The sequence below is a fragment of the Schistocerca americana genome, chromosome 7 (assembly GCF_021461395.2).
Source record: "Schistocerca americana isolate TAMUIC-IGC-003095 chromosome 7, iqSchAmer2.1, whole genome shotgun sequence".
NCBI classification, from domain to species: Eukaryota; Metazoa; Arthropoda; class Insecta; order Orthoptera; family Acrididae; genus Schistocerca; species Schistocerca americana.
The window spans coordinates 71,916,999-71,929,973 of record NC_060125.1 but is presented as its reverse complement, the minus strand read 5'-3'; positions in this window follow the sequence as shown (position 1 = coordinate 71,929,973).

Genomic DNA, 12,975 nt, shown 5'->3' with positions numbered 1-12,975 from the left:
ATCAAGCGAATGTGAATGATGTATCCCTTCTCATTTGCGGAGAATGCCAACAACATTCAGTGAGATCTAGAGACTTATACGCTGAAAGATATCCTCAACGTACTCACCCTACACGTAGTATATATAAATATATGTATGATAAATTGAGAACAACTCGATCTTTAACGCATCGGAACATTTCCGGCAAAGGAAAGCTGCTAACGAGGAAACTGAAGCTGGTACTCTTGCCACTGTGGTCAAATCGCAAGGGAATCTGGCATGAGCCAGAGTATTGTTTTCTCCACCAAGAATTAACTAGTATTGATTGTATGCGTCACATGCAATTCTGCCGATAGGATCAACTTCAAATTCAGAAGGATGACACATCTATTAATTTGATTTTATTTACTGACGAGGCTACTATCACAAACCATGGAAATGTCAGTCTGCATAACGTGCATTCTTGGGAAAGTGAAAATCCGTATACGCTGCGGCAAAGCTCCACACCAAAAACAGTGGTCGGTGAATGTATGGTGTGGTATTCTGGAGTACAGAATTATAGGCACCTATTTCATCGAAGAAAATCTTAATGGTAGGAACCACACCACATTCCTGCAAGAAACATTAAGACTGTTATTGAAAGAAATACCTTTAGTAACAATGACAGAATGTGGTATCAAGACGATGGGTGTCCGCCACATTTTTCGATGATGGCTAGAAATGAGTTCAAAAAATGTTCAAATGTGTGTGAAATCTTATGGTACTTAACTGCTAAGGTCATCAGTCCCTAAGCATACACACCACTTAACCTAAATTATCCTAAGGGCAAACACATATACCCATGCCCGAGGGAGGACTCGAACCTTCACCGGTACCAGCCGCGCAGTCCATGACTGCAGCGCCCGAGACCGCTCGGCTAATCCGGCGCGGCAGAAATGAGTTGCAGAGACTATTCCCAAATCGCTGCATTGGCCGCCGAGAGATGTGTCGTGGCCGGCTCGTTCGCCAGACTTGACGCCTCTGGAATTTTTCTTGTGGGGATTCGTAAAAGACATTGATTACAAAGACGTTCCAACTGTACCTCAAGACATGCGAGAGAGAGTGGTCAGAGCACGTGCTTCGATAAGTGCCGATGTGATAAGCAATACCACTCAATCCATGATAAGAAGATTGCTGCACTGCATTTATACCAAAAATCATCACTTGGAACACCTTCTGTAAATGGACGTTCATGCCAACTCTGTGGTCTTCGTTGACCTTCAAAGAGCTTACTGCTACATCACATTGGATTTGTCTCGATAGCCGCTGTCAGAAAATAAGTACCAACTTGTAGCGTCCCATTAAAAAAAATTTGACCTTCATATCTCTGAAGCAACCTCACCTAGCAACAAAAAACTAACGTCAAAATATGGCCCCCGTTGTTCCACGCAACTTTTGTCCCACAAACGTTTCAGCTCCCATCATATTTTCGGAGTTATTCTTGGTGGCAATAGTTAGTGACTCACTCTGTATAACGTTAAGGCGAAAAAATCACAATTTAATGGAGGTCACTTAGAAAAGGAGCAAGCGTATTAGCTGCTAAAGATATTGACTGAATTCCCGCAAATTCCAACAGCTAAGCATGAGGTACTGAATAAAAGAAGTATAAAACTCAGTTATCCAATCAGGTTTCTCTACTGGTATCACGCTGCACATTGTCTACCCATGAGAAGCGGAACTAAAAAGTAATTGACCAGAAGCTGGCCAAAGGGATTTTGAGGCCGTAAATGTCCCACATGATTTTCCAGTTTTATTCTTTCTGAACTTTATGGGAAGGGGCATCGACCTACTGTCGATTATCACCTGTTAAACCAAAAAGCTGTCATGGGTCAGTTCCCCTGCAAGACCTGCATAGCAGTTCTACTCTGAAACACTGACAGCATTTAACACCAGCTCGAACTTGTCTGCACAAAATTGGTCTCCCTTCAGTCTGGCAACGGGTGCCGCAGTGTTATCCAGACTGTTGGATTACGCATTGGGTGACTCAGAAGTCATTGTCGCTAGCAGCCCTAACAGTGAAGACGGTTAAAGCAGTTTTAGCCTGCAGACAGATATTTTTCTTGGGGACATTGTTTCCCCTATTGGAATTAGAGTAGACGTGGTGTCACCGCCAGACACCACACTTGCTAGGTGGTAGCCTTTAAATGGGCCACGGTCCGTTAGTATACGTCAGACCCGCGTGTCGCCACTATCAGCGATTGCAGACCGAGCGCCGCCACACGGCAGGTCTAGAGAGACGTCCTAGCACTCGCCCCAGTTGTACAGCCGACTTTGCTAGCGATGCTATACTGACAAATACGCTCTCATTTGCCGAGACGATAGTTAGCATAGCCTTCAGCTACGTCATTTGCTACGACCTAGCAAGGCGCCATTACCAGTTACTATTGATGCTCTAAAACATGTACCGTCAAGAGCGATGTTCACCATTTATGGATTAAAGTTAAGTATTCCACAGCTACGCCCTTTTTTGCTAGTCTAATTTCTTGACCTGTTCCAGACCTCACGCCAGCCTGCGTGAGCTAAAACGCGTGCATTTCGGCTTCCTCTCATAGTGGGTTGGCTCTCTTGCCAATCCACAACAGTAGACCCCAAACATATCATGTGATTCACCAGTCCTCACGTCAAATTCTTAAAAAGTAAAAAGCACTTTTTCCGAAAGTACGTGTACAGTTTTGCTCACTTGGCTGAATCTTTAAACCAATTAGGACATAAGCGAGAACCACCTAAGTGTACGGACATCCAATAGGCCGCATTCGACGGGTTAAAAGACGCTTTAATTTGAGTCTTGGTCGTTCCTGACACTGAGCGGGAGTTTATATTAGAAGCAGCCACTTCCAGTTCAGTGTTGGCGCCATATTATTGTAGTAAATTGAGAGAGAAAGGAGGACTGTAGCTTATGCCTGAGGTCCTTCTCAATACCTGGAAAGAAATACTCCATGTATGAGTTGGAGGCTCTTGTCATATTGTTTGGCTGGATAAAAATCCTTTTCGATTTGGAGCATATAGAGTTCGAATTTGGAACAGGTAAGCAGGCACTTACATGATTGCTGGTATGTCGTAGAAAAACCAGAGGGTAGCCCAATGGGCCACTTTAATTTCGGTCTTCAGATTCCAGGTAAAACACATCAAGGTCACGTATAATCGAATTGCCTATTTGCTTCGTCGAATGTTGCAAGACAAACTCGGAAGTTCGGATACCACGAAGTATTGATGTCGATGGCCTTGGGGAAGTTGCTTAGCAAGGGAACAGAAGAGTGATTGTAGGTTAGTTAAAATTGAACAACAAATTAAGCAAGGAGACAAAGTAACAGGATATTCTCTCCGGAATGGACTTTTGCGCTGCAGCACATGCCAGGACAAGATTCGTTTACCTGTAGAGTTGATTTCGCCAGTGTTTAAACATATTTATAATTCAACTCGTGGTGGCCACTTAGGAACATACACTGAAGAGCCAAAGAAACTGTTACACCTGCATAATATGGTGTAGGGCCCCCGAGAGCACGCGGAAGTGCCGCAACACGACGTCACATGGCCTCGACTAATGTCTGACGTAGTGCGGAAGGGCACCGACATCACGAATCCTGCAGAGCTGTCCATAAATCCGTAAGACTATGCCGGGGGCGGAGATCTCTTTTGACTGCACGTCGCATCCCAAATACGCTTAATAATGTTCATGCCTGGGGAGTTTGGTGCCTACGGAAGTGTTTAAACCAGAATAGCGTCCCTGGAGCCACTCTGTAGCAATTCTGGACGTGTGGGGTTTCGCATTGTCCTATTGGAATTGCCCAAGTCCATCGGAATGCACAGTGGATATGAATGGATGCAGGTGATCAGGTAGGATGCTTATAAGCAATAAATTGTTGTTAGGATCCAAATCTCCATTTGGAAATGTTTTAAAATTTAAAACCTGGTTCCGAAATCTATCTGTTTTCGTTGTACAATCAGTCTGAAACTTCCGGTGTCTCCAGATCTTTTCTACACATGCAATCTTATTTAATGATTCTGAAACAAAGTCTCAGCAATGATTAAATTATGCTCTGTGCAAAATTCTACCAGGTGGCTTCGTCTTTCATTTTTATCTCCCAGACCATATTCACCTACTATTTTTCCTACATTTCCTTTCCCCACTGTCAAATTCAAGTCACCACTCACAATAAAATTTTCGTCTCCCTTAACTGTCTGAATAATTTCTTTTGTCATATTACACATTTCTTTAACCTCTTCATCACCTGCAAAACATGGTGGCATATAAAATTGTACTGTAATGGTGGATACGGGCTTAGTATCCAACTTGGCTGTGAAAATGCGTTCGCTTTGCTGTTCATACTATCTTACCCACATTTCTATTTTGTTATTCCTTATTGAACCTACTCCTGTATTAGTCCTATTTTATTTTGTATTTATAACTGTGTATTCACCTGATTAAAAGTCCTTTCACCTTGTATTTTAATTCCACTCCTGAACCTTTCTTTTATTTCCATCATTGCTTCCTCGATGTACAGATTGAAGAGTAGGTGCGAAAGGCTACAGCCTTGTCTTCCACCCTTCTTAATACGAGTACTTCGTTCTTGATCGTCCACTCTTATTATTCGCTCTTGGTTGTTGTACGTATTGTATATGACCCATCTCTCCCTATAGCTTACCCCTACTTTTTTCAGAATCTCGAACAGCTTGCAGCATTTTATATTGTCGAACGCTTTTTCTAGATCGACAAATCCTATGAAAGTGTCTTGATTTTTCTTTAGCCTTGCTTCCTTTATTAGCCGTAACGTCAGAATTGCCTCTCTCGTCCCTTTACTTTTCCTAAAGCCAAACTGATCGTCACCTAGCGCATTCTCAATTTTCTTTTCCATTCTTCTGTATATTATTCTTGTAAACAGCTTCGATGCATGAGCTGTTAAGCTGATTGTGCGATAACTCTCGCACTTGTCAGCCTTGCCGTCTTCGGAATTGTGTGGATGGAATGTTATCTATCCCTTCTGCCTTATTTGACCGTAAGTCCTCCAAAGCTCTTTTAAATTCCGATTCTAATACTGGATCCCCTATCTCTTCTAAATCGACTCCTGTTTCTTCTTCTATCACATCAGACAAATCTTCACCCTCATAGAGGCTTTCAATGTATTCTTTCCACCTATCTGCTCTCTCCTCTGCATTTAACAGTGGAATTCCCGTTGCACTCTTAATGTTACCACCGTTGCTTTTAATGTCACCAAAGGTTGGTTTGACTTTCCTGTATGCTGAGTCTGTTCTTCCGACTATCATATCTTTTCGATGTCTTCACATTTTTCCTGCAGCAACTTCGTCTTAGCTTCCCTGCACTTCCTATTTATTTCATTCCTCAGCGACTTGTATTTCTGTATTCCTGATTTTTCCGGAACATGTTTGTACTTCCTCCTTTCATCAATCAACTGAAGTATTTCTTCTGTTACCCATGGTTTCTTTGCAGCTACATTCTTTGTACCTATGTTTTCCTTCGCAACTTCTGTGATGGCCCTTTTTAGAGATGTCCATTCCTCTTCAACTGTACTGCCTACTGCGCTATTCCTTATTGCTGTATCTATAGCGTTAGAGAACTTCAAACGTATCTCGTCATTCCTTAGTACTTCCGTATCCCACTTCTTTGTGTATTGATTCTTCCTGACTAATGTCTTGAACTTCAGCCTACTCTTCATCACTACTATATTGTGATCTGAGTCTATATCTGCTCCTGGGTACGCCTTACAATCCAGTATCACATACCTTCATTAATTCCCACTGTATCTAACTTAAATCCATCCGTTTCCTTTTTTTAAATTTTCTAATCTACCTGCCTGAATAAGCGACCTAACGTTCCACGCTCCTACCTGTACAACTCCAGTTTTATTTCTCTTGATAACGACATCATCCTGAGTGGTTCCCTCCTGATGATGCGAATGAGAGACTATTTTACTTAGATTATATTTTATCCAATAGGATGTCATCATTATTTAACCAGAAAGTAGAGCTGCATGCCCTAAGGATAAATTCGGCTGCAGTTTCCCGTGCTTTCAGCTGTTTATAATACCAGCACAGCAAAGCATCTTTGGTTGATGTCACAAGACCAAATCAATCAGTCTTTGTTTCACTGCAACTAATCAAAAGGCTCTTGCCCCTCTTCAGGAACCAGACGTCTGTCTGGCCTTTCAACAGATTATGGTTGCACCTACGATAAATCGATCTGTATCGCCGAAGCACGCAAGCCACACCACAAAGGTCCATGGTTTATAAGGAATAGGTTTGCAGTTACTTTAACTGAACGTTTCATTCCGTGACTTCCACAACAGATTACATACTGTGAATTCCACAACACAATATGCGTCATTTCAACCTATGTCGATTTTCCAACGGATGATATGTTACAGGCACTACTACCGGTTGCATCTTACAATATAACGGAGAACTTCAATTTGTCACTTGAAACCTGTTGTAGCTAATTTTATGGGTATAGAGTTCTTTCTCCTAGTGCTGTTACACCAATGCTGTTCTCCAGAAGGCCAACATTCAGAACATCGGCCAGAGAATCTTTCAGCAGTACCTGAAAGGGCCCTGAAAAAAGAAACTCCAACAACAAATTTTTAAAAAATTCAGGTTATTTCTTAGCCTGGAAATAAAAAAATCGAAACATAATTGCCTTCGAAACTAATGCATGGAATTTATCAATAAACAGTTTTAAAACTGTTGACTTCTTGAATTTTGTCACATTTAATTCAGGTGTTGAAGTAATCCTGCCGGTATGGCAAGTAGATTAAGCGAAACACGTGACTCTGAAACAGTAAATACGAAAAGACGCTCTGAAAATGGATGTGTGGATTTTTACTTTACTGCTACATTTCGTCTATGAATAAGTCATTGCTAGAATTGTAGATCTCGTCATATTTGGTACGGAACGCTTGGAGTGATGAGGGAGATATGTTGTGGCAATGTGAGACAACAATGCATGTACTTGTTCATCAAGCAGAATTCATAGGTCCCACTTGCTGCCTTAATGTTGCTCTCCGGCCAGCGCTATTGGAACACCCAAATGGCGATAATCGGTTCCCCAGTTCACTATAGCAACCCAGAGTTGGCTTTCCAATGGTGCTCGTTTACAGTGCTTCCGCTTCTATAGAAGACTGGAAAATGCTTTTCCAATTAACATTAGAATGTAAGCTGAAAGATTAACCGAGAAGTTACGGAGGTTGCATTAAAATCAAGTTACCGTAAAATAAAGTGATGCTACACCGTAAAATAAGTGCTGTGGTTCCGTCCAATCAATGCAGTAGCCGTGTTGTCAATTAATATACAAGAAGAGGGTCAAGTACATAACATTTAATCCCTTACTATGCTATTGACTATCCATTCACATTCTGTCGACATACATAACTGAAACATTTTTCAATAAATTATATATTTTATATACGTATTTCAGTTGGTATATGCAAAACTGCATTAAAAAGTCTACATTAACTTATGTTCTGACACAGATGTGGTGCATCTGTCACAAGCAGGTACATTAAGTAAAATGATATCTCAGTCCACTCATAAGACAACACATTTTAAATTTAAAATTTGTAAACATGTTTTACAATTTACGTATTTAAAGAGAAGTACTTTACACAGAAATATTACTGATAAAAGGAAATATTGCACGTTTTCAGGGAGTTCTATGATGTATATGATTTGCTTTTGATTATCAGTGGTCATAGAGATCCTGGCGTACAGCTCTGTTTCGATCTCGTGTAGATAGCATGGACAGGCACCAGGCGAACTCGACCGGTCATGCACACATGGCGTTTACATGCAGCAGTAGATGACAGGTGGGATAGTACGTTTTATAAAATGTCGTCAAAAATATTAAAAATAAGCTACCCGTGGGAACCACCGTGTTTATTTAAAACTATATGCGATTCTTTTCCTTTTGGAAACGGAAGTGTATAGTTTATTAATGGGATCATGTGGCCTGTTTACGTACTGTGAACAGGATTTTTAAATTTTCATTCCTGCTATTAATACTATGTTTTAAATTGCAGATGGCGTACAGCAACCAGCCACAAATTTGTTTTAGGTTACGTTATTTAAATAGTTTCTTAAGCGGTTTCGAATCTTTCACAATTCATCATCAGACGGTTTTTTTAATGCTTTCTTCAAAACAAATTATACGTTGATCTCACGTGAGTTGGATAAACAATCATTCAAAATTATTAACGTGTAACCCAAAGTTGGAGTCCAGCTTACATGAAATTTCCATCTGGCGCAATTGTTTTTGCAGTTTTCTAGCAATGAAATACGCTATCAAAGACGTTTGTATTTTCAGTCACAAACGTTGCACTGGATTGTAAACCACTTTCGTTCAGACACGAAACGAATTTTCAATGTGCACCACATATTCTGATTCACAATATACGAAAACAAATACACACTGCGCAAGGTACATGAGTGTTCAAATGTGTGTGTATTCCTAAGGGACCCAACTGCTGAGGTCATCGGTCCCTAGACTTACACATACTTAAACTAACATATGCTAAGGACAATACACACTACCATGCCCGAGAAAGGACTCTAACCTCCGGAGGGAGAGGCCGCGTAGTCCGTGACACGGCGCCTCAAACCACGCGGCCACTCCGCGATGCTGCACATGAGTATCAAAGATGCTGCAGAAAAATGATATAAGGATATGGCAAAAATACCACGACTTTGTATCACTGCATTAGAACATCTTTGACACTCATGTACCTAGTAAATTTACATTTCATGTAAGTTGCATCCCAACACAAATATCTCGCGCACGTATTTGATTAAACGTTTATAATTGTGAATTAATGCTCATCCTGGAGCAACTCGTAGGAAACCGATGTATAATTTGTTCTGATGAAAGCATGAAAAAGCTTTCGGATGATGAATTGAATGAAAATCGAAACCGGTAACAGTACTTGATAAATGAAACAACCTAAAGTAAATTTTTGGCTGGTTGCTGCACACCATCAACAGTCTATTTGATACAACAGCCACGGTGCCCAACCCTGTCTTTCTCTGACGAAACTGCATCATACTATGTTTTCCTTTACTAAGGTAAAGTTTCAATACCGATTTGTTGCTGTTGTCCGTATGTTGCTTGCATATCGACGCGAGCCAATGCCCATGTAAAGGACGCTTGCGGCAATACGCCGGCACCGCATTACGCCATGGAACCCGCTAGGTAGTGTCGCCCACTTGCCAATCAGTGCCCAGCCAGTTACAGTAAGCATGGACACTTCAGAGCGTGGCGTACGTGGTATTTATCACAGCGACACTAAGAAACACCTGCATTGGCTGGTGCAAGTATTTTCCCGTCCGGCAGGGCAGGTTATCGAATTGGCGAGTCACCCAGCTGGCATCTGACACAGTGAGACTGATTCAACCGTGGGAATGCTACCACCCCATAGTCGTTCCGACACGTCTCCCCGCCATGCGGATCCAACTATGATAGGCTGAAGCCCTCCCAGCAAGCGAGCCACTGATTGTCCGTCAATGAGAGAGTCTGACTATTAGATATAAGAATGTCGTTCACTTCCGGGACATATACACTCCAGTCACCCGCCACTGTAGCTTCTGGCTGCCAGCCTCTCCCACAGTTTTTGCAGTAGCGTGGCCACCGGCGGGGTATGTCTGGAATCCAAGATCGCATGACGTCTGGGTTGTGTTATGCATCGCGGCTACGGGCGTTTTCACGACGAAACCTCTCTGTCGATGTCTGTGGGTCAATGCCCGCCATCCCAAGCACACAAAATGCGGGCTTGAGCTACTGATATGAACTCATCGCAGGAATTTAAGGGATTCTACTCTAATTGAGAAGCTTTTGACTTAACCTTGCCCACCATCATTCACCACAGCACAATCACACCCACTACACTAAAAACGATAGCCTGATCTACCAGTCTTCCATACGTACACTCCTGGAAATGGAAAAAAGAACACATTGACACCGGTGTGTCAGACCCACCATACTTGCTCCGGACGCTGCGAGAGGGCTGTACAAGCAATGGTCACACACAGGGCACAGCGGACACACCAGGAACCGCGGTGTTGGCCGTCGAATGGCGCTAGCTGCGTAGCATTTGTGCACCGCCGCCGTCAGTGTCAGCCAGTTTGCCGTGGCATCCATCGCAGTCTTTAACACTGGTAGCATGCCGCGACAGCGTGGACGTGAACCGTATGTGCAGTTGACGGACTTTCAGCGAGGGCGTATAGTGGGCATGCGGGAGGCAGGGTGGACGTACCGCCGAATTGCTCAACACGTGGGGCGTGAGGTCTCCACAGTACATCGATGTTGTCGCCAGTGGTCGGCGGAAGGTGCACGTGCCCGTCGACCTGGGACCGGACCGCAGCGACGCACGGATGCACGCCAAGACCGTAGGATCCTACGCAGTGCCGTAGGGGACCGCACCGCCACTTCCCAGCAAATTAGGGACACTGTTGCTCCTGGGGTATCGGCGAGGACCATTCGCAACCGTCTCCATGAAGCTGGGCTACGGTCCCGCACACCGTTAGGCCGTCTTCCGCTCACGCCCCAACATCGTGCAGCCCGCCTCCAGTGGTGTCGCGACAGGCGTGAATGGAGGGACGAATGGAGACGTGTCGTCTTCAGCGATGAGAGTCGCTTCTGCCTTGGTGCCAATGATGGCCGTATGCGTGTTTGGCGCCGTGCAGGTGAGCGCCACAATCAGGACTGCATACGACCGAGGCACACAGGGCCAACACCCGGCATCATGGTGTGGGGAGCGATCTCCTACACTGGCCGTACACAGCTGGTGATCGTCGAGGGGACACTGAATAGTGCACGGTACATCCAAACCGTCATCGAACCCATCGTTCTACCATTCCTAGACCGGCAAGGGAACTTGCTGTTCCAACAGGACAATGCACGTCCGCATGTATCCCGTGCCACCCAACGTGCTCTAGAAGGTGTAAGTCAACTACCCTGGCCAGCAAGATCTCCGGATCTGTCCCCCATTGAGCATGTTTGGGACTGGATGAATCGTCGTCTCACGCGGTCTGCACGTCCAGCGCGAACGCTGGTCCAACTGAGGCGCCAGGTGGAAATGGCATGGCAAGCCGTTCCACAGGACTACATCCAGCATCTCTACGATCGTCTCCATGGGAGAATAGCAGCCTGCATTGCTGCGAAAGGTGGATATACACTGTACTACTGCCGACATTGTGCATGCTCTGTTGCCTGTGTCTATGTACCTGTGGTTCTGTCAGTGTGATCATGTGATGTATCTGACCCCAGGAATGTGTCAATAAAGTTTCCCCTTCCTGGGACAATGAATTCACGGTGTTCTTATTTCAATTTCCAGGAGTGTATTTTGTCTTTCAGTCTTCACATACCCTTTTACACACCTTAGTTTCTGAGAACTTTTCTCTATGTGTTATAACATTATGTTGTGCTTTCATTTCTGACTACAGGTCATTTCGAAGGTCATTCTTATATTATTTTTCTGTGTATAGTGTTCCATTTTACCTGACACAGAACGGATGTAGGTCATTGAAAATAATTTGTATTTATTTACATTTATTTTATATTGTTCAAAAGTACTGGTGAGTCCACTTCTGATCTTGCTGTGCATGTTATTACAACCGGTGTGTCTTAACTATTAGCAAGTGCTACCTGCTGATTTGGGCACCATTTGAAGCGAGTAATCAAATGTTCTGTATAATCATGTAGAGAAAGGCACAACTATGTGAAGGCAGATGATGTGAAAGTGGATTTATAGTGTCTGTGCATGTTGTTTTTCGATCATAGGTAAAATTTACTGGTAACTCTACAAATAGCTCTACATAATTTATCTTCCATTCCATATTGTGATCTATTGTAAATTGTACTTAAATGTGCACTCCACTTAACGTGTATCTCATTTCTCATACATGTGGCGTGTCGCCGTTCCGTAGCGTATTGGAGTTATTGGTGCACCTCTTGCTATCTGGATCTCTATTTTCCCTGAAAAAAAATTTTTTCGAGATGTTTCACATACATTTCAGACTTCTCTTCGCTGAGGGGTTCTCCATGCGAGACCATCATTTTAATAACATTTACTACTAAACATAAAATAATTATATGACAATATGAACTGCAACATTCCATCAGTTCTATGATTTCAATGAATGGCGTAGTATAATGAGTCAGTGGATTTTACTGAATAACAGCTATGATTACGTGTTTTAGAATGTTTATATATACCCTTAGAGTATCCAGGGATGTCAAGATGGCATCTTATGGTATACTCACAACATCAATGTCATGAGCAAAGCTTGACCTGTTTTTTATATCCTACGATTTTGCGAAAGTGAAATGATCCTTCCAGTTCATATTCAACTCTCAATTAACAAATGTGTAGGGCTACATTTACTGTTTACAGTGGGTCAATATCTTTCTCCGCTTTGTGTACCTTGTGTTTTTGTGAAAAGAGAAAGTTCAGGTAATCTATGTTCTTGTTAGAAGACTATGAAAATTCTTAATTGGATCCTCCTTTTCTGTTATTGGATGTAAAAAATTCTCTTTAGCGTATATATTTGCTACCTTAGTTTTGAATGGCTGTATTAGCTCTATCTGCTTTTCTAACAATATCTTTGTGGTCCTATTTCTTATTGCGTTACTGATCCCTTCATCCTCATGACGTTTGTGAACCCAAGATTTTTGCATTTTTTATAATATTTGCATACTTTTTAGACATATTTAAATCTTTCCATGTCTCTTGCTATTAACATCATTTTCTACCTTCGATTCTCCTGTCGTTCTTTCATCAGTAAATTCTGATGACTTTTTAAATTATATTTTAGTCCTTTCTTCAGAAGATTTGATACATTAAGTAATTGAAGGTATATCAAATTCGCAATACTTTCAGGAAACGTTTGGACAGTTTCTATAGTAGAATTTCGTTTGTATTTCATGCCTTTGTCGACATTTCAAAATTTGTCTCGTAT